The sequence below is a fragment of the Rhineura floridana genome, chromosome 3 (assembly GCF_030035675.1).
Source record: "Rhineura floridana isolate rRhiFlo1 chromosome 3, rRhiFlo1.hap2, whole genome shotgun sequence".
NCBI classification, from domain to species: domain Eukaryota; kingdom Metazoa; phylum Chordata; class Lepidosauria; order Squamata; family Rhineuridae; genus Rhineura; species Rhineura floridana.
This window is the reverse complement of record NC_084482.1, coordinates 63477453-63504083: the sequence shown is the minus strand read 5'-3', so window position 1 is coordinate 63504083 and position 26631 is coordinate 63477453. Positions and strand designations below refer to the sequence as shown.

Genomic DNA, 26631 nt, shown 5'->3' with positions numbered 1-26631 from the left:
GTTGGAAACTAGAGTCTAGGCATTTAATGCTGAAAATGTTAAGTTTTTTTAAAAAAAAGATTTCTCACATCTTTCCCCAGTTTTTGGTGGTAATTCCTAGGCACAAAAACAAAACAACTGGACACCAAATATTAATATGCAAATAATATGCAAATAATTTGCATAATATGCAAATTAGCCTGCCCAAATTTGTGGAACTGGAATAAGGCAACCCTAACCCAGAGGAGCGTCCAGTAGAATGTCCAGAGGGGGAACAAAGCTATGGGTCACAACCCCTATACTTAAGGGGAAAAGGCACACAACAGTTCAGGATGAGTTAGCCAATCAGGGGCTTTCTGATGCAATCCTATTCCCAAAGCTTCTTCGCTTTTTCGCGCCTTGCAGGCCCCCCTCCCATCTCTGATCTCAACCTTCTCCAGCCCGTATGGCCTTGAGTACCAGGCTCCCAGCAGATTAGCAGAGATAAACAGGTGTTTCTGTTCAGGCCTCCCAACTGCTTGCAGCTGGAAACGAAACTTAACATTTTCCTCTCGCAGAGGCCTGTCTCCTTCCAAGATGTAACTCCCACAATTCCCTGTATCCGAGCCATGATACAAAACCCAGGTTAACAAATTTACAGGTTCATGACAGAGGAAACACCAGCAAAAGCAAAGCAAGACACCAACCACCAAGCTGAATAAATAGGATATCTCTTTCTCTTGGAAATTGGTTTTTACAGAGCTCTTCAGGAGCAGCCCATCAAAGAAATTTATGTTGAAAATCGTTAAAAACACCTTGACAGTGTCCTTTTAAGGTAATTAAAAACCTATTTGCAGACATGCCAAATGTTTACTAATTACACAAGCACTTTGTTCTGTACTGCTAATGAAAAAATTGAGCTACTTTTCCCAAAATTCCAGTTTTTAAGAAATAATTACTTGATAGAAAATGAGTTACTAAATTATTCCATTCTTTACCAACTCTTGTAGGTTGTTTCTATTTTCTGCAGGCATTCTGCAGGAGGCCCACACTCTTGTAATCATGAGGGGATTTTTTCCCTCCCTTTTATTATGAATGAAAAACAAAATTTTGTTATGGGGAGAATGAGGTACAAACTGAGTCAGAATGTGGAAATGTGGCAGAAAGGACTGTCAGTCCACATTATCTAGTTTTTAAGATTTATGTATTTATTTATATTGTCTTCATCTCTCCCTTTAGTAGGAGCTTAAAATAAGTGCCGGTTAGGGTTGCCACATTTTTTTTCTGACAGAGCTTGTGTGATTTTAACAATTATATGGCAAGCAGAAATCCAAAAATAGCCGCTTCTCCCACCAACACATATCCACGCTGTGAAAACAAGCTGTACCTGTTGAATTTCTGGGTATTTTGTACCTGTGGCAAATTAACTACAATAACTCCTTATCTTGGTACCTGAGAGGCAGCACAGTTTGACCATTCTATTAATGGTCTAACAGCTGCCAAAAACTACACTTGTGTTGAAGGGTCTTCATTTGAAGGTATGAAAATCTAAATCCTCTTCACACATGAGAGCTCTTCAGATAAGCACCTCATGAGTCCATGTGAGAGGGGAGCAGTTTTGCATCCACAAGCTAATCTCCTCTAACACAGGCATACCTGCTGGTCATGTCCCCTGCCCCCGCAACCACATCTTCAGCATCGGTATGAAAGGAGGAGATCTATGTGCATGCCACATACAAATGCATGCGAGTAGGGCTCTGTTACCATACTTGCTTAGGAGAATGCCTTTATAGTCTATACACATCTGAAACCTACTTGGCCTTGTTGGTGGTGCTGTCACCGAGCACTACCTAGTTGGCACTGACCCGTGACAGGGCCTTTTCTGTGGTGGCTCCCCATATGTGGAATGCCCACAGTGAGGCATGTCTGTCTCCATCAGTATTAACTTTCAAGAGGAATTTGAAAAGTTCTTATTTACCCAGGCTTTTGATGGCTGTTCTTGGCAACCTGAAAATCACTGATAAAAGAATGTTTTTAAGATGTGTTTTAGAATATTTTTAACTGTGCTTTAGAATGTCTTTAATTGTAATTGTGTTTTGGAATGTTTGTTTTTAGGATGTTTTTCTTTTTATTGTTAAATTGCTTTGCTTATGTTTGCCGCCCTGGGCTCCTTTGAGAGGAAGGGTGGGGAATGAATGAATGAATGAATGAATGTTCACGGAATAAGCCTTTCCAGAACAGGAATGACTGGTGGAAGTTTAGCTCTAGTGTTATGGAAACCTTTCCTTTCTGCCAGTGGACAGTGCTATTGGTTTAGTGATGCTGACCAAGAAACTAGCATAATTACCAAAATACATAGGAGCACAGCATGTGTAACTTTAGGAACTTTACTCTAGGTAGCAGAGTTCCCTCACCAGGTACTCAAGAAGAAACAACAGGGATGAGATGAAAATGAGTTTTTGTTGAGAAAATAATAGGCAATTTATGGATGAACTATTGAGGAATGTCCGAGAGAAGTGAGGGGTTAGGAAGAGACTAAGAAGTGAGGCACTAGTGAGCCAAAGGGCACACACTGTGTGGGGATGCTTCAGACTTCAGAGAGAAAGGAGGAATAGTTGAAAAAACAGAGAGAGAGAGAGAGAGATGGAACAATTTATGCTTTTTCCTTCTTATGATCTGTTCAAACAGACGTCAAAGGAAGGAGGAGAGAGTATCAGGGTGATTTTAAAAAAAAAAAAAAAAGCAGGAAGAACAGGCATTTCCCACCCACAGAGCGGCTTCACCAGGCAGGGATTGCTGGACGAGGAGGTGGAGAGATGGACTCCCAAACCTGAGAGTCAGTCAGGCTGAGTTTATCTCAGCAGAAATGCTCTCCTGGAGTTATACTGAGTTCAGTTACCTAGAACTAGTTGCAGACAAAGCTAACAAAAGGCTGGAGTGGCAACAGGAAGGAAGATTTTCAGGTGCACAAAAAGAAGAAGGATGATTGACTATCCTTCTTGGCAAAGGAGGGTTCTCGAGTCGATATGGTTTATTTTATTGCTAGCTGGTAGAAACACAAGAGCTCGGGGCGCCCAGCAGTCAATTGATAAGTGGCATAATGTTGATCGAATTAGGAAATGGGAAATTTGGAGTAGGGACATACTTGTGGCTGTGCTGACTTCAGTGCTCCTCCACCTTTGTCTTCCGAACACAGGGAAATATGACATTAGTCAAACCCCACCCCTTCTACTCCAAAGTTGCAGCTTCAGTACGTTTTACCTTGAAATCAGCTTCACACACAGACTTCAAAACTGATTGGCCATCAACCCCATTGCCACCCAGCTTTGTCCAATGAAAACACTTTGCTGTAGGCTCAGGCAGTTCCCAGCAGTTTGCTGTGGGCAGTCCTAATCAGCAGCAGAGAAGGGAGGGAGATGTCTCCAGCTGTGGGCAGAGTCGTTTCAAGATGCAGCCAGAGAAAATGGACCAGCTGCTTTTGAAGCAACTAGCATGTCTGCAGCCTTGGCTTTAGCAATTCCAAGAGGGCTGAGACGTTCTTTCTTCCATTTCAATAGAGGGGGTTGATGGGATCTGTAAATGCAGTCTGTCCTAATTTGCTAAACCTTGCCTGGTAACATTTCCAGACAAAATGGAAGCCTGAAAGACAAACAGATAACATAGGAGGCCAAAATGAAGTTGGACTGGTGCTCTCCAGCAACAGCTTCTCCATACAGGAGTGGGATATGGCCAGTCTGTCTTTCCATTCCCGTGGAGGAGCTGTATGAATGTACACCAGTACAAGCACAGACCCCCTTTCACACTGCCACCAAATATGTGACTGCTGGCAGGATGTGTAGCTAGTGGGTGGACTGGGGTTGGAGGAGCAGGACCCTCAAGGGCATTCATCTAAAAGGCCCTATGGTTGGTCCCCCACATTTTCTGGGAAATAACCATAACAGATCAGTTTCTCCCTGAAAGTGTTGTCACAGTTACTTTCTACTGAAATGAACACAGCCACACGGGAAGGAGACTGAAAGAGCCTCATTGTCATATGGAGTCCATGCAACCTGGATTCTGTTTTTTTTACAAGAGAGTTGCTGTTAAATAAATAAGTATTCTGTTATTTATTAAACTTATTAGATGCTCAGTAGTGATCAATCTGTGGAAATGTTAGAGCGTAATAGCGTGAAGAAGTACTTCCTTTTTGGGATCTCCCACCACTGTTTCATTGGATGACCCCTGGATCCAGTATTATGGAAAAGGGAGGAAAACACCTCCCCCATCCATCCACTTTCTCCTTGCCACACACACTTTTACACGTTTTATACATCTCTATCACATTCCCCGTTACTTACAAATCTTGTAAATCTCCCCTCATACTGCAGCCCCCTGGTGTTTTGGGTGCACCTTTCTTCTCTCTCTCACACACAACATTAAAGGAGGCACTGGGCAGGCCTCTCTGTGAAGAGCATTCCATAGATGAGGGTCATAAGTTTCGGCCCCCTGGCAGTTGTGCTGTGGGGTGCCACAGGGTACCATCTTGTCCCCCATGCTAACATCTATATGAAGCCCTCGGGAGCAGTCATCAGGAGATTTGGGGCAAGGTGTCAGCAGTACATTGATGATACCCAGCTCTATTTCTCTGTAACATCTGAATTGGGAGAGGCCGTGCAAGCCTTGGACCACTGCCTGGACTCGGTGGTGGGCTGGATGAGGGCCAATAAACTGAGTCTGAATCCTAGCAGTACAGAGGTGCTGTGGGTTGGTGGCTCCTGAGTTCAGATAATTGGTCAGTTGCCTGCTTTGGATGGGGTCATACTCCCTCTGAAAGAGCAGGTCCGTAGTCAGGGGGTACTCCTAGATCCATCTGTCACTAGGGGTCCAGGTGACCTCAGTAGCTAGGAGTGCCTTTTACCAGCTTTGGCTAGTAAGACAGCTGTGGCCGTTTCTGGACTAGAATGTTGTCCATGCGCTGGTAACCTCCAGGCTGGATTACTGTAACGCACTCTATGTGGGGCTGCCCTTGAGGTTGGTGGAATCTGTAGCTGGTGCAAAATGTGCTGACAAGACTGCTCACTGGGGCAGGGTATCGCCAACATGTCACCCTGCTACTGAAAGAATTGCACTGGCTGCCCATTTACTACCGGGCCAAGTTCAAGGTTCTAGTCTTGGTGTACAAAGCCCTATACAGCTCAGGACCAGGATACCTGAAAGACCATCTTACCCCTTATATACCCAGTTGATCACTGTGCTCTGCAGGTGAGGGTGTCCTGCAGATACCATCTTATCTGGAGGTCCATTCTGCACAACATAGGAAATGGACCTTTAGTGTGGCGGCACCTACCCTTTGGAACTCCCTCCCCTTAAATATTAGACAGACGCCATCTATGTTATCTTTTCGGTGCCTACTGAAGACCTTCCTCTTTCAACAAGCCTTTTAAGTTGAGACCTTGTCCCAGTCTGCTTCTGTGTTGGAGCTGCTTTTTAATATGCTTTTACACCTTTTTAAAAAAATGTTTTTAACCTTTTTTTAAAAAAAGTCTTCAAAGCTTTTTAAAAAAATGTTTTTAAGTTGTTTTGTTTTAATGCATTTTAATGTCTGTTTTTATGATGTTTTAAAGTGTTTTTAGTGCTTTTGTTTGCCGCCCTGGGATCCTGCTGGGAGGAAGGGCAGAATATAAATCAAAGAATAAATAAAATAAATAAATAAGTTACTGAGAAGACCCTTTCTCTTGTAGCCATCCTCTGTACCTCAACTGGAAGAAGCACTCAGAAAAGAGCTTCCATTGATGAATTAGGCCACAGATATCAGGAGGCAGTCCTGATATCTTCCCAGTATACAAACATCTTCCCTGAAGAACCTGAAGAAATGAAGCTTAACTTGATATATAGATACATAGGGGGAAATTATCTCCCAAATGCCTATGTCAGGCAGCTGTTAAAGGCACAAGTACTGTAAGTAGATGGCAGCCAACCTTAAGATTTCCAGATGGGACATCTTTTCCCATTGAAGTAATACTTTATGATAGTACTGTATTAGCTCTAGCTATCAGCAGCAAACTCCTCCTGCCCACACAGGAGACAAAGCTACCTTTCCTGAAGATGGTAAGCTACATTACCAAAGGTGAAAATGTTACTTTTTAATTAATTGTAGGATGCACGCTGTCCAGCACAGTGAAATGTGGGGACATAGCTCCCAATGAGAAAAAACACAGGCAAAATGTTTGTGGTCATCTTGTGATGCTTCATGTCACATATTGTTATGGCCCCTCCAATAGATCAGGGATGGAAAACCTGTGGCCTTCCAGATGTTGTTGGACTCCAACTCCCATCAGCCCCAGAGAGCAAGACGAATGGACAGGGATGATGAGGGTTGTAGTCCAGCAACATCCAGAGAGCTACAAAAATTCATCCCCCTGCAAAAGATACTTGTGACACTAGCAAAGCTATCTTCACACATAGGGGGAGTCTAAGTCTGAGAGTTGCTATTTTTCAAGAATGTCTTATAGCTGTTTAATCAGAAGTCATCAGTAGTTCTTCCCTGGAAATGGAAATGTTTGCTGATGCAGCATTGTGATGTCGTTCCACGGCACCACCTGTGAAGCTTTCACTTGTGGCTACCAGCAGACAAGAACGTCAGGTTTTCTTCTTACCCTTTACAGCTCTAGCACAGTTCTCAGAAGATCCCCCTGCTAGGCCTTACTACCCAACACTCTGTATCTCTTATAACCTTTAGACTGTGCCTTAGTCTCTGCCAGGCTATCTCGATACCTTGTGTCTATGGGTATAGGTAATTCCCAAACCCCCCTGCAGCCTCTTGCACTGAAGCTTACAGCCCAGGATTTCTCTGTGGTACTGAATACAATATATTTTCCTCCGCCGCTGCCACCATTCGATACAATTACTGTTCAGCCTTGGTTACTCTGCCATTCCCCCTGGATTGTGTATCCCAGCTGAAGAATCAGGCTTTTTGTAAACCAAGAAATATTTATTGAACACTAAAAATAACAAGATTACTTAATTACTTTGTTGACAAGCTTATGGTTTCATATATGTTCTGACATGTACTTTACTTCTCATTAATTGCCTCAGAACTCCAACTCACTCTCAACAACAACAACAGCCTCCAAACACCACCAAAACCTCTCTTTCACCTCTTTAAACCTCCAACATCCACCAAAACCTCTCTTTCACCTCTTTAAACCTCCAACATCCACCACCCTGATTCAACTGCCATTCTTCCATTTACAATCCCAGCCATTCAAACGCTCGGCCAATCATCCAGCATTCTGCTGCTCATGTACTCCCCCTCCTCTTTCACTCCACTTATCATATGTCTTCTATATAACCAGCACTTGACATATTTACAATATAAGCAGGAACATCACAGGCATCACCAGACTTATGTAGCAATAGCTCCACAGTCCTCATGAAAGAGTCCCGAGCAACCTTCACCAACCTGGTACCCTTTATTTTGAACTGCAACTCCCCAAAGCCCCAACCAGCACAGGTTATGTTGGCTGAGGCCTTGGGGAGTTATACTCCAACATATCTGGAGGGTACCATTTCGGCAAAGGCTGGCCTAGAGTGTGGTTCATTCACTAGAGAAAGAATACTGAAAACAAAGCTGGGATAAGATCTCTTGTCACATAATACTCACTCACCACATGGTGGTGAGTTGATTTTTGAAATTAACTAGAAATCTTACACAAAATAAACACCTCCATTTCGGATGAGGATATTTGTTTTTAAAAAGGATTTCTACATGGTATAAAAAAACACAATCAAACAGATCTGGATAGATTTGACATGAAAAGAGCTTTCCAAATTCATCATTCATATTTGACTGTGTGTTTCATTTGCTGTATATCTGAATTTCCACCCTTTGGGAAATAACTTTGATGTGGCCAATCTAATAACACCTATCCTCATGCGGAAACACATTTCTGTCTATAGACAGATCTGCCTTACCAGAAGATGGTGCTTTGGGGCGGGACAGAATAAGCACATCCAGCATCCAGATGTTGTATGCAGAGCTTCCAACCCACCTAGCAGGTAATCAGTGCTGTGATCTCTGACATTGCTGATCATACCTGAGGATGGTATAGGAGAAGAGTAGGTTCTGAATGCTGAATGCTGAATGTCGAAGCTCTGAAAGGATGAATAGGCAAATTAGGCAAAAATCAATATTCATTTTGTGGTCCTGATGGGAACTCATTTATTTCTGAATTGCCCTGTTAGTGAATATACAATATAAAGCTTGACCAGATCTGTCTTCATTTTTGGTGACTGATATTTACTTCATGGTCGCGCTGTCTCTCATCTGATTAAAGAAACCGAAGCCAGTTAATCAGATGAGTTTAGCTGATAAAGCTGTGGGTGTGGAACCTCAAACCCAGGAGCCAAATTCCACCCTCCAATCCCCTGTACCTGGCCCTTGAAACTTTCCCCAGGCCACACCCTTCACGGGCCTCACTTCATACCCTGAATGGTTTTGCCTGGATGGAATGTGCCCTTGAACTCTGATCATGCCTCTTGCTTGCCTGGATGGAGGATCAAGAGGGGTGTGTGAGCATGTGTAGAAAACAAGGAGATCAGACTCAAGTAAAATTCACACTCCTTGCTCCGTCTGCTTTTGCCTCTGACCCCTTCAGCCACTAGCATATTCCCCAGATGGGAATGTGGACCTTGGGTCAAAAAAAGAAGAAGTTTCCCCTCCCCTGGGTTAAGCAAATGAATTTGCATATCACTAAAAACAATAGTTTTGAAGCAAAAAGCATATTTTCTTGTTTTCAGAAGGTGAACAGAAATGTCATAACAGACCTCATCCTAGAAGAGCCCCTGCGGTTTGTTGCAGGATGTTTCTTTTAACATGGTGCTTCCCATCTGCAGTTTGTTTGAGTACTTTATTAAAAATAACAAACATAAAAAATCTGCTGGTCAATTAATCAGTGCACATTTTTGTCCCACAAAATATTTGCAATTAATTAATCTAACCAGCTAATGATGTTAGGCCTACTTAGTAAGTTGGAGAATGCCATGCACCCCAGAACTGAATATTTGTGTTTTAGAACCCACCTACATGTTACATGCAAATCACGTGCAACTGAAACCTATGTGATGGCTTCTTTATTTTGAGAAGAGTTGCTTCAGAAGGGGTGAAGTGAAGAAATGGCAAGAACAGGACACTTAACTCTTACCCCTCTCGCCACTTCTCTGCTCCAAATTGCTCCTGCAGATTTTGGCCACATTCACACCATGTATTTATTCCACAATTATTCCACTTTAAACAGCCATGACTTCCCCACAGAATCCTGGGAAGTGTTGTTCGTGAAGGGTGCTGAGAGTCATTAGGAGACTTTTCTCCTCACAGAGCTACAATTCTTAGAGTGCTTTGACAATCAGTCCCTCTTCCCAGGGAACTCTGGGAATTGTTGCTCTGTGAGGGGAATAGGGGTCTCCTTTCAGCACCTTTCACAAACTAAACTTCCCAGGATTCTTTGGGGAAAGCCATGACTGTTTAAAGTGGAATGATAGTGGAATATATGTATGGTGGAATGTGGCCCCTGGCAAGTGTGCCAGCTGTTTCACAACCCTGCTCTGCTTTAACAGAACTACAGCAGAGTTCAAGCCAAATTTTGTTTTTAGCAGGGTTTGGCAGCAATCCTAGTCCATGTGTTTTCCCCTCATGGCTCACAGTGACGTCTGCTCCAAATCGAGATGCAAATTATTTTGACTGTAAAGCAAATGGGCCCCCCGGGCTGCAAACACAGCGGAGACATATTTGCAACTACCATAAATAAGATGAAATGTGTGCAGAGTGCATCTGCTTCCTTCTTCTGCAGGCATTCAGAGTATTTGCAGGCCAAGGGGCCTGCTTCTCCTGCTCTGGTGTACTGGAGTGTATAGTGCTAAATTGCACATGGATCCATGAACCACCTGGTATTCATTTTTCATCATAGTTGTGTGTGTGTTTGAACCAGCCTGTGGTGCCTTCTGGGAGGCTTAGACAATGTGACTTGGTAAAACCAAGAACCTGATGACACTTCTTCCTAATCAGGCAGGGGCCGGGGGGGGGGGGGGAGAGCAAAGGCGAGGAGAAAATAAAGGTCTCGCGCGTACAGTCAGCATATTACAGACTCCTAAGGGGTGACTTACTTGTCTGGATTCCATAAGCCTTTCTGAGCAGATGGGAAGGCTGACTGCATCTGCTGATTATGAATTAGGAGGCTTATCTTTTGATCTCAGTTTTCTTCAAGGTTAGCCAATTTTCGGAGTGGCTCAATGGCAAGGATGAGGTTGATTAAGGGGAAGAGATGGGTGGGAGTTTCTAAAAAGGAAACTCTAAAGGCACAAGGGCAAATAATTCCATCAAGGAAAAAAGGGGGAAGACAGAAGAAGAAGCCAATGTGGCTTCATAAAAAGCTTAGAGATGACCTGAAAACAAAAAAGGGCACATACAGTGGAAGGAATGCCAGGCCACAAATGAAGAGTACAGACAGGTAGCACGGAATTGCAAGGATGGCATCAGGAAGGTTAAAGCTGAGAATGAGCTGAATTTAGTGAGAGATGCCAAAAGCAACAAAAAAGCTTTCTTCAGGTACATCCATAGAATCATAGAATCATAGAGTTGGAAGGGGCCTTGTAGGCCATCGAGTCCAACCCCCTGCTCACAGCAGGAAATCCACAGCTAGAGCATCTCCCGCAGATAGCTGTCCAGCCTCTGCTTGAAGACATCCAGCGAAGGGGATCCCACCACCTCCCTAGGCAGTCGGTTCCATTGCCGAACTGCCCTTACTGTCAAGAAGTTCCTTCTAATGTCCAATCTGAATCTACGCTCCTGCAACTTAAAACCATTAGACCTAGTCCTACCCTCTGGGGCAGCAAAGAACAAATCTGTACCCTCCTCTATGTGACAGCCCTTCAGGTACTTAAAGAGTGCAATCATGTCACCCCTCAGCCTTCTCTTCACCAGACTGAACATGCCAAGTTCCTTCAACCTTTCCGCATAAACCTTGTTCTCCATACCGGCTAACATCCTCGTCGCCCTCTTCTGAACCCGCTCCAACTTGTCTATATCTTTCTTAAAATGAGGCGCCCAGAACTGAACGCAGTATTCCAGATGAGGCCTGACTAATGCAGAATATAGTGGGACTATTACTTCCCTCGACCTGGAAACTATAGCTCTGTTTATGCAGCCCAAAACCGCGTTTGCCTTTTTTGCTGCAACATCACACTGCTGGGTCATGTTCAACTTGCGATCCACTACAATTCCAAGGTCCTTCTCACACGCACTACTGCTAAGCTGGGTATTTCCCATCCTGTACCCGTGCATTTTGTTTTTGTGGCCTAAATGCAGAATCTTGCATTTGTCTTTATTGAATTTCATTTTATTAATTTCAGCCCAATTTTCTAGTCTATCCAGGTCCCTTTGGATTTTATTCCTGTCTTCCATTGTGTTAGCTATCCCTCCCAGTTTCATATCATCCGCAAACTTCATAAGGCTTCCCTCCACCCTGTCATCTAAGTCATTGATAAAAATGTTGAAGAGTATCGGCCCCAGGACAGAACCCTGTGGCACTCCACTCGAAACCTCCTTCCAGTCCGAAGCAGAGCCACCGATGACCACTCTTTGAGTACGGTTTTCCAACCAGTTGTGAATCCACCTGACAGTATTTCCATCTAGTCCGCATTTGACCAGTTTGCTAATCAAAAGGTCGTGGGGGACTTTGTCAAACGCTTTGCTGAAATCTAGATAGATGACATCTACAGCATTTCCACCATCTACTAAGCTAGTGACCCGATCAAAAAAAGAGATGAGATTAGTTTGACAGGATTTTTTCTTGACAATCCCATGCTGGCTCCTACTAATCACAGCATTGTCATCTAGATAGTTGCCAATGGGCTCTGTTATTATCTGTTCTAATATCTTTCCCGGTATTGAAGTCAGACTGACTGGCCTGTAATTCCCCGGATCTTCTTTTTTACCCTTTTTAAAGAGCGGGACGATGTTTGCCCGTCTCCAGTCCTCCTGCACCTCTCCCGTTCTCCAGGATTTCTCAAAGATGATGGCAAGAGGTTCTGAGAGTACATCAGCAAGTTCCTTCAATACTCTGGGATGCAGTTCATCAGGCCCTGGAGATTTGAACTCATTTAGGTTAACTAGGTATTTCCTGACTATCTCCTTATCAATCTTGAACTGCAATCCCGACCCCTTACTGAGATTGCTACCGATGCAAGGTTGCACACTGTTCCCTTTTTGGGAGAAAACGGAGGCAAAATAGGCATTGAGCAGTTCTGCCTTTTTCTTGTTATCTGTCAACATTTTGCCATCCTCATTGAGCAGCAGTCCCACCGTTTCCTTGGTCTTTCTCTTGCTTCGAACATATCTGAAAAACCCCTTTTTGTTGTTCCTCGCTTCCCTCGCCAGCCTCAGCTCATTCTGGGTTTTAGCTTTCCTTACGCTATTCCTGCAAGGCCGAGCCGCTCGTCGGTACTCTTCCTTGGTGATGCGTCCTTCCTTCCATTCTTTATACATGCTCTTTTTTATTTTTACTTCCTCCACCAGTCTTCTGTGTAGCCATTGGCTTTTTCCGATGTCTTCCGTTTTTCTTCCTCTTTGGAATTGTTTGCGATTGCGCTTTTTGTAATACCTTCTTCATGAACTCCCACGCTTCTTGGGCTCCTTTTTTCTCTAGTCTATCTAGCCACAGGATCCTACCCATCATTTCCCTGAGCTTGCTAAAATCGGCTTTCCTGAAATCCAAGGTCCATATTTGACTATATTCTTCTTTGGCTTTCCCCAGAATCACAAATTCCAGCATTACGTGGTCACTTTCCCCCAAGGTACCGACCGCTTTAATTCCCGTGACCAATTCGTCCCTGTTAGTTAAGATCAGGTCCAGGATTACCAATCCCCTTGTTCCTTCTTCTACTTTTTGAAAGAGGAAATTATCAGCAAGGCCCATCAGGAATTTGTTGGAGGTTTTGTGCTTCACAGAGTTTGTCTCCTAGCAGATATCCGGGTAGTTGAAGTCCCCCATCACTAACACTTCTTGCCTCCTTGAGATTTCAGAGATTTGTTTGAGAACGGCCTCATCTTCCACCTCTTCTTGGCCATGGGGTCTGTAGTAGACACCTACTACCATGTCGGTTTATTTGTTTCTCCATTTATTTTTACCCAAATGGTCTCTACCAGACCACTTTGTTCGCTCTCTTGGATTTCCATAGAGGTGTATTTGTCTTTGACGTATAACGCTACTCCCCCTCCTTTTCTGTTGCTTCTATTCTTTCTGTAGAGTTTATATCCTTGAATGGCTATATTCCAGTCATGGGAGTCATCCCACCAAGTCTCTGTTATCCCTATGAAGTCATATTTGCCTTGATGCACTAAGACTTCAAGCTCCTCTTGCTTGTTTCCCAAGCTCTGCGCATTGGTATATAGACACCAGAAGTCTCTTTTGTCCTGATTGGATTCCTCTGTTAATATACCTTGAGCTTTGCCGTGCATCCCTTTCTCTCTCCCAGTGTCTCCTGTACCCTTCAAATCCTTGCGTTTACAACCTGCTGTCTTTGGGTCGGTATTTAAGCTATCATCTCCATCCCCCAGAGGCTTTAGTTTAAAGCCCTCTTGATGAGTTTTGCCATACTTCTGCTGCTTACAGGCTGCTTTTGATCTTCAGGTGTCTCTTGAAGACTTTCTTGTGCCAACAGGCCTACTCTGCTGTCCAAAATGTTTTTTGACTAGCCAGTCATTCTAATGATTATTTTTGTATTGTTTTTAAATGTTCCTACGGTGCTTGCCCTGATATTTTGCTAGAGGGTGGTACATATACTCTTATAAATAAATAATGCCTGCTAGCCACAATGGCTATGTCCGACCTCCACTGTCAGTGACAGTGTGCCTCTGATTACCAGTTGCTTGAAATTGCCAGTAGGGAGAGTGCTGTTCTGCTTGTGGGCTTGGCTGTGTGTCAGGATTAGACAGTTAAGTGCCCCTCCACTAGGTAACAAAGGATGTAAGGTTATCACTGAAGAACTTGGGGGGGAAAACAACTCTGCCTGTTTGGACCACAGTGCTGGGGTGGATTCCCCTAAGCCTTGCAGGGTCCCAAATATTTTCAGAGGGCCAGGTGAGTATTTAAAAATCAGTGGCACAGAAGAATCAGCACTGTGTATTCCAAAGTGAACCAGAGAAGGCTGGGTCGCCCACGGGAAGCTTAAGCAGAGCTGCTGCTGCTTCCCTGGCAACTTCATTGGCTGTGCTCTTAAAAACCGGCTCTCTCCGTGTGCGTTCAGTTACTTAAAAGAATAGGCAGCAGGTGAACTTGTGACATTGGCTATGCAGAAAAAAAATAGTCCTATCACAATGATTTGATGATTGGGCAACAAATCAGTAGTGGAATGTAGCCTTGCAGAATTACCACCTGCACTTTTGTGTGGGCAGAAGAAATTGTGAGGAGTAGCTGACTGACCAGCCGGGAAGTACTTTCCTCTTCTAAATGGAGGTCATCTTCTCATTCCTTAGATTGCTAAACTGAAGCAGCAGCTCCAGTGGACGAAGCTGGGGGCCAAAAACAGCAGAGAGAAAGATCGGGGCTCCTCAGTTCAAGGGGATCATAGTGTGCTTTCGCCAGCCAAGGTATGTATTGCATCTTCCTTTTTGTTGTTGTGCCTGCCCAGAAGTTGGCTTCAGCCAGAGGAAACATGGTCCAGTCTTCAGTGGGCTGTTGGCGAGATACTAGTTTGAGGTTATTCTTGGGAAAGAGTTTAAAGTATTCAGTTGGGATCAAAGGGGGGAGCGCAAAATCATTCTCTTTACCCCACACACACCATGACCATACAATGAACTGAGTGGACACATTTCCTCTTGGCCATGCTGACCTTGTACAAGAACGTCAAGAGACTTCTTCAAAGCTCCCACTGGAGATTGCGGCTGAGCTGCGGCTTGAATTAGGCATTCCAGGTTCATTTCTCAACCTCCAGGCCTCTTTATATCCGTATAAACGCGTTGCCTAATTCTTTCAGGCCCCACCGAGGCGCTGGCTTTTTCGGTGCCTAAAGAGATATGCTCTCAGCATGGAGAAGAAAAAGGCGGTACAACGCAGAAGGGGAAGAAAACAAACCCACCCCAAACCCTTCTTGCCCATGGCTCGGTGCGACTCGGGCGGCCTCAGTTCAATGGCATTCCGCTGGTCAGGCAACATGGAGGACCTTCCTCAGTCTGGAGCCGGCGGAGGTCCTTTAGAGCAGAGCAGGAGTGTGTGACAAGCTGGATTGTTTTGGTTAACTTGAACAACTTCCCCAAGTGCTGTTTTTGAACACAGAGTGAAACATTTCTTAACTTATTATCAGAAAGCCTCTGCTTCAAGTTCTGCAGATCCCAATACTATACAATTACAGTGTGCAGAAGCAATAAGCACCCCAATAAATCAGGGGTATGAGACATGAATTATGGGACAGAGGCCATGCACATGCCATCCTAAACCTCCTCGATTGTACATCCAGATTTCTTCCAGAGATATGTGGTGCTACAGGATTGCCAACCTTTTTGGACCAGAGGACACATTTCAAATTTTGAGAGTGCTGCTGGGGACATTCATCACAAAATGGATGCCACGGCTGCCATGCGTAACATACCATGGAGGCATGGCATAACACAAATTAGTGAGTAATCATGGTGAAGCTTTTCCCATAAGCTTCTCCAGTTCATTTCTGGTGCTCACATTAGTGTTTAAAGCCCTAAACAACTTACTTCCCAAATATCTATAAGACTGCCTCCTTCCTTACAGATCCTCTAGGTGTTGATATCAGCAGAGGGGGCCCTTTTGGTAGTTCCACCATCCTCAGAAGCTTGGAGGGGGGCAGCAGTCTGGGAGAGGGTATTCTCTGTGGTAGCCCCTAAGTTGTGGAACTCCCTCCCTGCAGAAGTGTGTCTGGCAACTTCAGTTTTTTGAGAATGCTGAAGATGCACCTCTTTACCCTGGCCTTTGACACCTGAGATGTATATTTTTAGGACTCATCCTATTTTTTGTGATTCGATTTTAGGTTGTTTTTAACTGTTTTTAATGGTGTATTTTAAAATTGTTGTGACCGCCCTGGGACCTTTGGGTGAAGGGCAAGTAATTAATAATAATAATGAGTATTTCCATACTAGCATAGGCTTGACTTGTTGAATTTCTGCCTGCCACACAGCTGTTAAAAGCAAAAGAACCGTGTTTCCCCCAACCTTAAATCTAATTCTTAATGAGTCCCTGGTCTTTAGCTCCTGCAAATCAGGGGGCATGCCTAAGCCTCTTTGTGAAGTTTTTACATTTGCCTTTGGCAGGGGGAGATCCTTTAACATTCACCCACACTTACTGTGTAGTAATATTTGCAGAAAATAAATTTTGGGCATACCTGATCTCAGGTGAACCCCAGCACAGGAAAGATACATCCTGGTTGCTAGGGGAAAAGGAAGGGCAAACTATGGAGATTCAAAGGACATGGGGGGGAAAGACAGAAGTAGGAAAGGTGCACTAAAAGGGAGGGGGGAACAGCAGTTCTTAGGACCCCAGGGATACCTATTTTCTGGCATCCAAACAACTCACTTATCAATCACAGCTCTTACTTCACTCATTGCCTAATACAGGCAGGAGCAGTTAGGCTGGCTCATTTCACGTAAATGGCTCAGAAGAGTGCCTGTATATTTTGTTCCACAGCTTTCTTTCTAGGAGAGCTAGAGACTTACTTTTTAAAAAAAATAAATGAAAGTTTTGATTCTGGGCTACCTTCTGGGGGTACCACTGAAGGCCTTCATGGGAGCCATGGCACCCGTGAGCGAAGGGTTGATGCCCCTGCCCTAGTTGTTGTAATGTGCCATGATACATTGCAAAAACCTCTAGGGGATCTGTATTTGTCAGCTGTAGTTTGTCCCTGTGGTGCCATAGTGGCTTGCTTTGTGTGTCAGCAAACTATCACAAAAAAGCTCTATCTGCAGTTACTTATAAAATAAGTAACAAAGACTGTTCCTCTTCCATACCAACTAAATCCTGTATTTCCACAATACTACACTAGCCCACAAACTGACAATTACCCTGGAAGAAAGTATGTACTATGTTCATTGTTTCCAATTCAGAGTGTTGGGCTCAGAAATTTCAATATACGCTTTGGGGTGAAATACAGATTTTTAGGTTACATTATGGCCAGAGGTGGCTGGAGCCAGTGGAACTGGTAGGGTGCAAGGCAGGAAGGAAAGCCCAACAGTAGGTGGAGCCAACTAATTCTAGTTTTGTGCCCATCCTCCTTCATGCTGAGTCCTACAAGGGGCAACATGGGGACTACGGAAGAGGACCCAGGCAGGCAGGGCCACCCCCTGGACTGGCTGAAAGTAAGAAGGGAGGCAGGTGGGGGCTGGCCGAGGGCAGACTGAGACTGATAGAGCAGTACCCCTTCAGCCCTAATGGACCAGCCTTTACTGATCAGGACAATGAAAGAAATCCACCTCTGTAAGTTTGAACAGGCAGTTAAGGAGATTCAAGTCTTGGGTATTACACTCAATTTAGCTCTGCTGTTCTTTCAGTCAAAAAACACAGACGTTTACCATCAGCTTCAGCTGATAATGTTTTGGTATCTTCAAATGTTGGATTCCGCCACAGACACATCTCTGCTTAGCCAATATGTTGTGTGGATCCTTCCTTCTGGCCACTGGTAAATGAAGTTCATTAATCTGAACTGGCAAGCTGCCTTTTTCTCCATGCTAGATAAGCAGGTTGACTAATACAAGCCAGTAGCTGTGTCTGCACATTAGAACAGCCAGCGGCAAAAGTCCTTCCACAAGTGCCAGGCTGGAAGAAAAGAAAAACCTCTCCTACAACTTCAGCTAATTCCCGGTCCAGGCTGCTGCCACTCATAATGTAGCAGACAAAAGGCTCTGGGTTTGTTCAGCAGAATCAGGATGAATTAAAGGATGAGCTGCCGTGATGCTTGTGCAGCGCACTGCATGCTGGGACTTTAATTTCAATTCCAGCTGGTGGTTTAGATATGGCCAGAGTTGCCTCTGTGTGTGTCAGCCTCCAGCGCATGAAGTTTTATGCCTCCCCCCCAAAGCTTTATTTCAAATTATTTTCCATTGACTTCACTGGGTAGTGATGAAGTACTCAACTATATCTACACATTTCTGGGGGTTGTTAGTAGTGAAAGAGGTTTGTGATAATATTAGGGTCAACGGTGCTTCATGAGACCCTGCCATCCTGACTGCTGATTGAGCTCTCTGTCCTTTACACATCCTGAACTGGGATAGCCAGATGCCCAAGAGGACAGGGAACTCCTGCACCATTTAACAGTTGAGCAGAAGAGAGAATTTCAATAAGCATAATTTGCACGGCACATCCATAGTTTCACATGTAATGACCAGATGCAAAAAAGGACAGGCCTTCTGTAGGAGAAAGCTAGCATAACAACTGCTGAAATTCCCTCTTCTGCACCAGGGTTCTTCCACCTTGGTTGCCTAGATGTTGTTGGACTATAACTCATCCTGACCATTGGCTAAGGCTCGCTGAGGATGATGGGAGTTGTAGTCCAACAACACTTGGGGACCTGAGGCTGAGGAACACTGTAATATATGCAACTATTAAAGGTGCTGGAGGCCTTTCTTCTTTGGCACCTCGCTATCATATTATAATAGTAGAGTTCAAAGGGGACTATAAGGATATTGAGTCCAACTCCCTGTTCAATGCAGGAATCCAAGCTAAAGCCTACCCGACAGGTCCCTGTCCAGCTGCCTCTTGAATACATCCAGTGTTGGAGACCCACCGCCTCCTCAGGTAATTGGCTCCATTGTCATACCACTCTAACAGTTTGGAAGTTTTTCCTGATGTTCAGCCAAAATCTGACTTCCTGCAACGTCAGCCCATTATTCCATGTCCTGCACTCTGAGATGATTGAGAAGAGATCCTGGCCCTCCTCTGTGACAACCTTTCAAGTACGTGAAGAGCTATCATATATCCCCTCAGTCTTCTCAAGGCTAAACATGCCCAATTCTTTCAGTGTCTCCTCATAGGGCTTTGTTTCCAGTCCCCTAAACATCCTTGTTGCCCTCCTCCAAACCTGTTCCGGTTTGTCTGCATCCTTCTTAAAGTGTGGTGTCCAGAAGTGGACACAGTACTCAAGATGAGGCCTAACCAGTGCTGAACAGAGGAGAACTAGTACTTCATTCCGTTAATGCAGCCTAAAATAGCATTTGTCTTCTTTGCAGCCACATCACACTGTTGGCTGATATTCAGCTTGTGATCAACAACAATTCCAAGATCTTTCTCGCATGTCGTACTGCTGAGCCAAGTATTCCCCATCTTATAACTGTATATTTGGTTTATCCTAGTGTGAGTTCTGCTTCTTGTGGTATTTCTCTGCACCAGACAAGTTTTGTGTTTTATCATTTGCAATTTGTGTAGTCTGTACTGGAAGAATCCCACATCTTGTCCTGATCTGCAGTCTTTGTGTGTTTTTGAAGTTGGGAGTTCATGATGTAGATTCCAGAAAACTCAGGTGTGTTAATTCAGGCCCACTAGACTGACTTGTGACATGTACCACCCCTCAAGCCAAACACAGTCCACCAACTTTCTGTTGTGGCCTACCAGGCGTTATTAAATACACACATCTGGATTTGCTGTTGCAGTCCCAGGAAAGCAGAAAAAGTTTTATCAAGCCTCAGCTGGGCTGCTCTCAGCTTGGCAGGCCATAAATTGTGCAGGGCTGTATTAGTCTGTGGTTTATACCATAATAATTTGACCCACGCATGGCACCTTGGAGACTAACTATCAAGGTAGTATTAGGTCGTCGTCGTCGTCGTCATCTTTTTAGGGAAGCTAATTCATCTTTTTCTTGGGCAGTCTCCCATCTCGGCACTGAGTAGATTGACACCTGCTCAGTTTTAACATGTAGCAGCAGCACTTGTTTTTTTCTAAGACTTAGCAGAGGTTGGACGCTGGTGGCATTTTATTTTCCCAAGAGTTGAAGATGGTTTTGAAAGGATCACTACTCATGGCGTGTACACTTATTCTGCTTTTTGCCTCTAGTAAATAGGTTCTGCATGCTTTTGATTTGTGTCAGAAACTTGTAAACTGTTTAGTTTACAAACTCAGTTTAGCTAGAGACAAAACAAATATGTGCGTGTATACCATAGGACATAGGAATTGATGCCTCTCTCCTCCCACTTTCAACTCTGCTAAACACTATTTCTATATCCATTTCAGTGCAGCAGACTCTTTTACACCCTGCCCTGAGCAGTGGGAAGTTCAAGGAGGTCTTTTATGGGGTCTGTTTCTTTTGAGACAAGAGAATATTGAAAATCGATGGTGAGACTTTATAATAGCTTTAACAAGAAAGAATCCTATGACACCTTTAGGACTACCAGTTTCTTGTGACATAATCTTTTGTTGAGGACTGCCAACTTCTAATTGCCTGTTTATTTACAAATGTACAGGCTGAAGAAGTAGAAAACAAACAGGCACAGGGGTATACAACTCCAGTCTCAAAGCAACATCTGAACAGCACTCCGCCTTAAACCTAAACTTTTTCAGGTCTACCTTCCAAGGTTGGCGTTCCAATCCGCTACTCAGGCAGTTACTGGTGATATTGTAGCTTGGAATAGCCGACTAACTCATGAATAATGGCTCCTTGTTCAACTTCGTAATACCAGCCTAGGCTGTACAAAGATCTAAAACAAGAAGGCCATCTCTTCACTTTGCCCATCACAGAACCGCAGCATGAAAGTGACAAAGCCATGCCTGGGTTGTTTTCAAGTGCTCTGCCTCTGGCAAGTCACATAACAGCAGGTTTTAATGCCTGGGAAAGCCTTGGCTTGTTCGAGACAGGAATGCTATCTGCATGCCGTTTCTTCTCCTTCCCTTCATTCCTTTGGAGCCCAACCCCTTTTACATTTTAAATGTGTCTCAAGGTGTGGAAGGAAACCTCAGGAGTCTTGTTATCCTCTTTCTGTATATTTTACTACTAATATTTCGTAAGACAGTCAAGCAGCTTACAAAAGAGAGCCTGAAATTTACATTAGAAGCAAAAATGATATATGTAGCCAAAGAGAAACCTACCAATTAATTGTCTAAAAATCAGCACTGAAACACAGCAGAAAGCTCCTCTTCCCTGCCTTCCCTTAGATGCATTTCAGGAATACATCGGCTGATAACCCTCTGGATTTACAAGGCAGGCTGCTTGTCAGAGCTGACCTGCACTAGGTTTAATTGAAAGTCTCCTGTTGGCGGTGGGAGTGAGATATTGGAAAGGGCACCTTCATAGGAGAGTGCAGTACAAAGGCACTTGTGAAATAGGAGAAGGACTCTGCAAGGGGACGACGACATCATGATAATGAAGCACCAGTGGGTGAACGGCGCCCTCTGCTGGTCAGTTCCCATAACGAAGTTAAATTAGACAAGGCAAACAAATGGGTGGATGATGATCTGAGGTGGCACATGTTTGGGAACACAAAAATGGGGGGAGAAATAGTAAAATATGGCCCTGAGGGGAGAGATATTGTCCAAGCAGGATTGAAATCCCCGTGCATCATCTGATGTGCAGGGAGTTCAGTCCTGTTTTCTGCAAGGTTCTGACTGGAACTGGCTGGCACACTCAAACAGAGCAAGCTTGAACTCCCTGCGCATCAGCTGTGCAGGGAGTTCGATCCTATTTTCTGCAGCCATGTCATCAGATGAGCGGCAGGTGGGCATAGTTTCAGGAAAATAGCCTCACAGGCTAAATGGGGAGATATGACGGGCCACGTTTGGCTCATGGGCCAAAGGTTGTCCACCCCATGCTAACGGGACAACTTCATTGGATATAACCGTTAGACTTCATATTCAGATCTATATGTATTTGATGTTGTCAGATGTAAGATGGCTCTTTGATTAGAATGATCTGCACACACACACGCACACACAAACATTTTTGTCCTGTTAGTGGTATGTTTGTATCATTGTTTGGAAAAGGTTCTGGGAAACTAATAAAAGCTGTTATTATTTATTTATTTATTTAAAGCCTCTGAGGAACACCTGCTTTGTCATCACCACTCTTGGTGGAGTATTCTGGCTCAGGCCAGGGTCACCTCTGCATTAACTACAAAAGAGAACCAGGAGAAGGAGGGCTTTAGGTTTAAACTGGTTGACTCTCTAATTGAATTCTGGTCTGCGAGCCGTTTGTCCTTTTAAAGAGAACTAGCATCACAGGAGGGCCCAGCTCTCCCCAGAATCAAATGCATAAAGTGTCAGTGAGATATATACTACGACAGGGTTCTTCAACCTTGGGCCCCACCCCTAGATGTTGTTAAACTACAACTCCCATCCTCCCCAGCCAGCTTAGTCAATGGTCAGGGCCAATAGGAGTTATCTGGGGGAACCCAAGGTTGAAGAAGGCTATTGGCAGTGCAGAGACTGAACCTCTTTCAAAAGAAAATGCAGTCAGAGCTCCTACTAGGCCTGATAGTTTGCCATTTCAACTGTATTGCTAGATTGTGGGAAGAAATGCCACCTCATGGTGAGAAAATGGTAAAATTGGAAGGTTTGCATGAATCCAGTGGTGCTATTGATCTAGCAAGCTCGCATCTGCTAACGTAAGGGGAGGGGAGATTATTTTCACAGATCCATCCCTTCCTACTGCAGCCACTACCACCACCTACCATGCTGTTCCAGATTGTCCACCGATCCTCCAGAGCAGATATTTGGAGGTGCAGGGGAAATCACACTTTCCTCCCCAAGTTCTGCGAACAGAAGCCTCTGCTGGGTCAAAAGCCCTTCTGTGAATGAAAGGGCACAATTGGATTCAACCTTATGTAATTACCTTCTGTTGGCATTGCTAAAGTATCACCAGTCATAAAAGGTCTACCTTTCCATTGTCCCCACACGCTGGTCAGGCCACCAGAACCAGCAGGGGAGCCACTGAAGCTGGAGGGCAAGATTCGCAGGCTTGGGTGCCTACTCTTAGATATAATCAAGACTGAATTTCCCCCCAAATCCACATATTTTAAGAGTATTTTGTTGAGGTTGCTGTTGCTTTTTATACTTAATCATGTGCATATCAGGGATAATCACAGAAGCAGCTCAGCAGGTAGAGTGCAGCCTCTATGCTAGCTGCTCAGCAGGTGGGTTACTGCTGCTTACCAGAAGGAAGAGGGAGACGTGGCAGGGAAGTCGCCATGGTGCAAACACACTAGCAGAGCCAATCTGGCACTCTGCCAGCATGTTTGTGGCATGCTGACTTCCCCGACACCTTGCCTCTCCCTCTTCTGGTAAGCAACAGCAACTGAGCAAGCCGTTTCTAGATAATCACATGTGATCAGAAAAATGGACTGTGGGAGGGGTGATGATAACCAAGCCAGCCCTCCCTAAATGGCACCCTGAGAGGGATTACTTACAGGGCCTGGGTTCAGGAACATAAAAATACGATTTAAAAAAGAAGGCTCAAAGATCAGTTGTGAAGCCAAGAGCAGACTGCAGTGCTTCTGTCAGGCAATGGTATCTACAGGTGGTGTCTACAGCGTTAGTTGGACTCAGGACCATATCTGGACCCTGTGTGTGTGCTCCGGCCCAAGGTCCATTGGGACTATGGATGTAGTTCACAGTTTGGTGCTGGTTCAGTTATCATTTTGACGAACTGGCAGCTGGTTACAGTCCTTTGTACTGTAGTTTAGCACTTACCTTATCTCTGCCTTTCCCAGTTCACCCTTTTCCATTGCCAAGAAATTACCTATTGTTTTCATTTTTTCTAATAATGGCCTTTATTTTTTATTCAAATGTCAATGAGCCAGGTAATTGCCCATCAAGTAGGCATCTTGCCTCAGAGTTACTGTCTGTCCAAGGAGAGGAGATGAAAGTTTCCCCCCATACAATTAAATTAGGCTTGAGTAGTTGAATGTTTTTTTCCAGCTCAGCTATGTGATGTAATTTTGAAAGTTGAAAACTGAACCTAATTTATCTTCAGGCCTTGACTGGTGCTGTCTGCTTTGTTCTTGACTTTAAGTTACAGTTACCTGTTTGACCAACAGTTAACCAACTTATTTTGCTTCCCCCCTCCCCCATGTCTCTGTCAGTTTTTCAGAATCCTGGTGGCAAAATGTACAGGTTTCCCACCCATGTTCTACATTGGGGTAGCCACTGTGGTGCTTTCAAGCTATTCTTGACTATAACTCCCATCATTCCCAGCTAATATATTCAATGGTCAAGGATGGTGGGCATTGTAGTCCATATCATCTGGAGAGCTCCACATTGGCTACTTGTGTCCTACACAGTCCCAGGCCAGGGATTGTTAAGGTGAGTTCCTGTATGGGGTCATGAGGTTCCCAATTTAAGCCTCAGAGTCCCTGACATAAAGAAGGGAGGGAAAATAACACAGATAAGCTGCCCCACTTTCAAGAAATTATGACAATCATCTATGTATTTGTTATTGTTAATTCTATAGAGGAAAGCATTTTTTTATTAATTTCAACAATTCTTTGTTGTATAAATGAGTCTTGCTACTGAGGGGGAAAATATATAATTTCTTCTCCATCTTTATTCATTCTTTAGCCATTGCGTCTTTATAAGGCACTCATTTTCTGGTCACCTCATCAGAGTTTTATTTGATTGCAATTTACCTGTATATTCTGGCTTCATTTTATTTTTGACACCATTCAAGCTAATCCTGTAAAAAAGCTCTATAAACTTGTCATTTTTTGAAAAGGAGTTTAATCCTTCATGGCACACAGCATTATCTTTCACGCCTTTCAAAATGAGATTTGGGGCGAGGAGGCATTCTCTACCATGTGATGAGGTGATTAACATCTACCATGGTGAAAGAGGGAAAGATAATTGAATTATATGTGGCTCTTTGATGATCGGTGATTTCTCATATTACAACCAGCAGCTGCATTAGAGGCTTTGGAAGCAAAGGGTTTGAGCTTGATTTGTCACCTCATCTCCATTTTTCTTTTTCTTTCTAGAAAGCCCACTCATATTTATGCATTAGTCCTTGTTTTAAATGTGTATCATACTGTTCCATTGCTTGAGGGCAAACTTCGAAGAAAACTGATCATGTGATAAAACGTTAGTTTATCTGGCAGAATTTGACACACATACAGTATGTGACACACACATACAGCGCAACCTCTATGTGTATGACACTTTACAAAGAGTGAGAGGATAGGTCTCTTCCCCAAATGGCTGGAAAGCTTGAAACTGACGTTAAGGTTGCCTCCAGACTGTCACTGTTTTGCAGGAAGTATTCAAACACACACAGGAAATGTAGGTTTGTGCAGTTGGAGGGGATTAAAGTGCTCTGGGGCCCTAGTGCAGATTTTTCTTTTTTTTTTCTGAAGGGCTGTTTGCGGTTAGGAAAGCTATAGGAAAATGCACTGCAAAGTGCGGAATGAACAAATGATTAACAGGAAGACAGATATACACCCCACAAGTAAATCAGGATGAATATTCATTGTCATTTAACCAGTCCACAAACAAATCAGAATGAATGCTCAGTGAAGATTGGGCATAGTCTAATCTCTGCGTAAGCTTTGTGCAAGCAAATCAGGATGAATACTCAAAGAACAGGTCATCTGGAGAAGTCCAGGGGAAGCAGAAGTAAATGGAAGCAGGAGTAAATAAGGGAAGAATATGTGGCTGCAGTTATAAATACCTAGGCTTATGCAGGATATGGGGATTAGTCCTAACCATGTTTATTCTGAACTGTCCTGTTGAATGCAATAGGGCTCACTCCCAAGTATGTGGGGTTAGGATTGTGGCAAGGACTTCATCAAAAAGGCAGATTGTGAGTAAGTAAGAGAGGTGGCCTCGTGGAAGCGTTCTCTGCAGCCTGCACAATGGTGTGCCCTTCCGTTTCCGTCTCACCAATTAACTGGGGGACAATCTGCAATGAAAGTCTTAGCTAATTAATGTACTGACCAAATCAACTCCCAAGTATTTATATTACAGAGCCATGCAGATTTTTATAGGGCAGGAGTTTAGAATGTCACAGGACAGACTTGGCAAGCAGGATAAGGAACAGGGGCCCAGAGCACTGCTTAGAAAGCAATAGCGATTCATAAGCTTCTGGTGCCCTGGCTCCTGTGTGCCTTAGCATCCGGGGATTCTACATCAATGGCATATTCTGCTTCTGGAATTTTGGGATTGCAGAATCCAGCACTTGTTTATCTCAATGGTAAATAGAAATATTGAGTAATAAATTGACACAATGTAAAGCTCACTCACGACACATTTATCGTCCACTAACTAATCCATTGCAACTCTAGTTTTCTCTTCGGCATGCTTAGAGATAAACCAAGGAACAAGTTATTAAAATGTGCTCATTTGTGTGCCATGCTGAGAACATCCATTTCCTTCCATTGTATTGCTATCCGCAGTTATTTGCACCACTCCAGCAGCTTTGACTGGCAAGTCCACTAACGTCTCATCGCATCTGGATCTCGGGGTTTCAAAGGAATTGAGTTATAGAGTTGGAAGGGATTTCAAGTCTTCTTCTCCCACTCCCTCCCTGCCAATGCAGGAAATTTGCTGCTACAACATCAGCCTCTGCTTAAAAATCTCTAATGAAGGGGAGTCCACCTGAGGTAGTCATTTCCAACACTGAAGAGCAGTTCTTCTTAATGTTGAGTGACTCAAAGTCCACTTTCTTGTAATGTAACCCCTCTGGACCAAAATAAAATAAATTTGTTCTATCAGA

General features: G+C 44.0%; 1 long non-coding RNA gene across 1 annotated transcript; it reads left to right on the top strand.

Moving 5' to 3' along the window:
* The first annotated feature begins 565 nt into the window (after positions 1-565).
* Positions 566-26631, top strand: LOC133382152 (uncharacterized). The gene is made up of 3 exons (XR_009761811.1): positions 566-793; positions 14468-14581; positions 26312-26631. It is a non-coding gene; the product is annotated as an uncharacterized LOC133382152 (long non-coding RNA).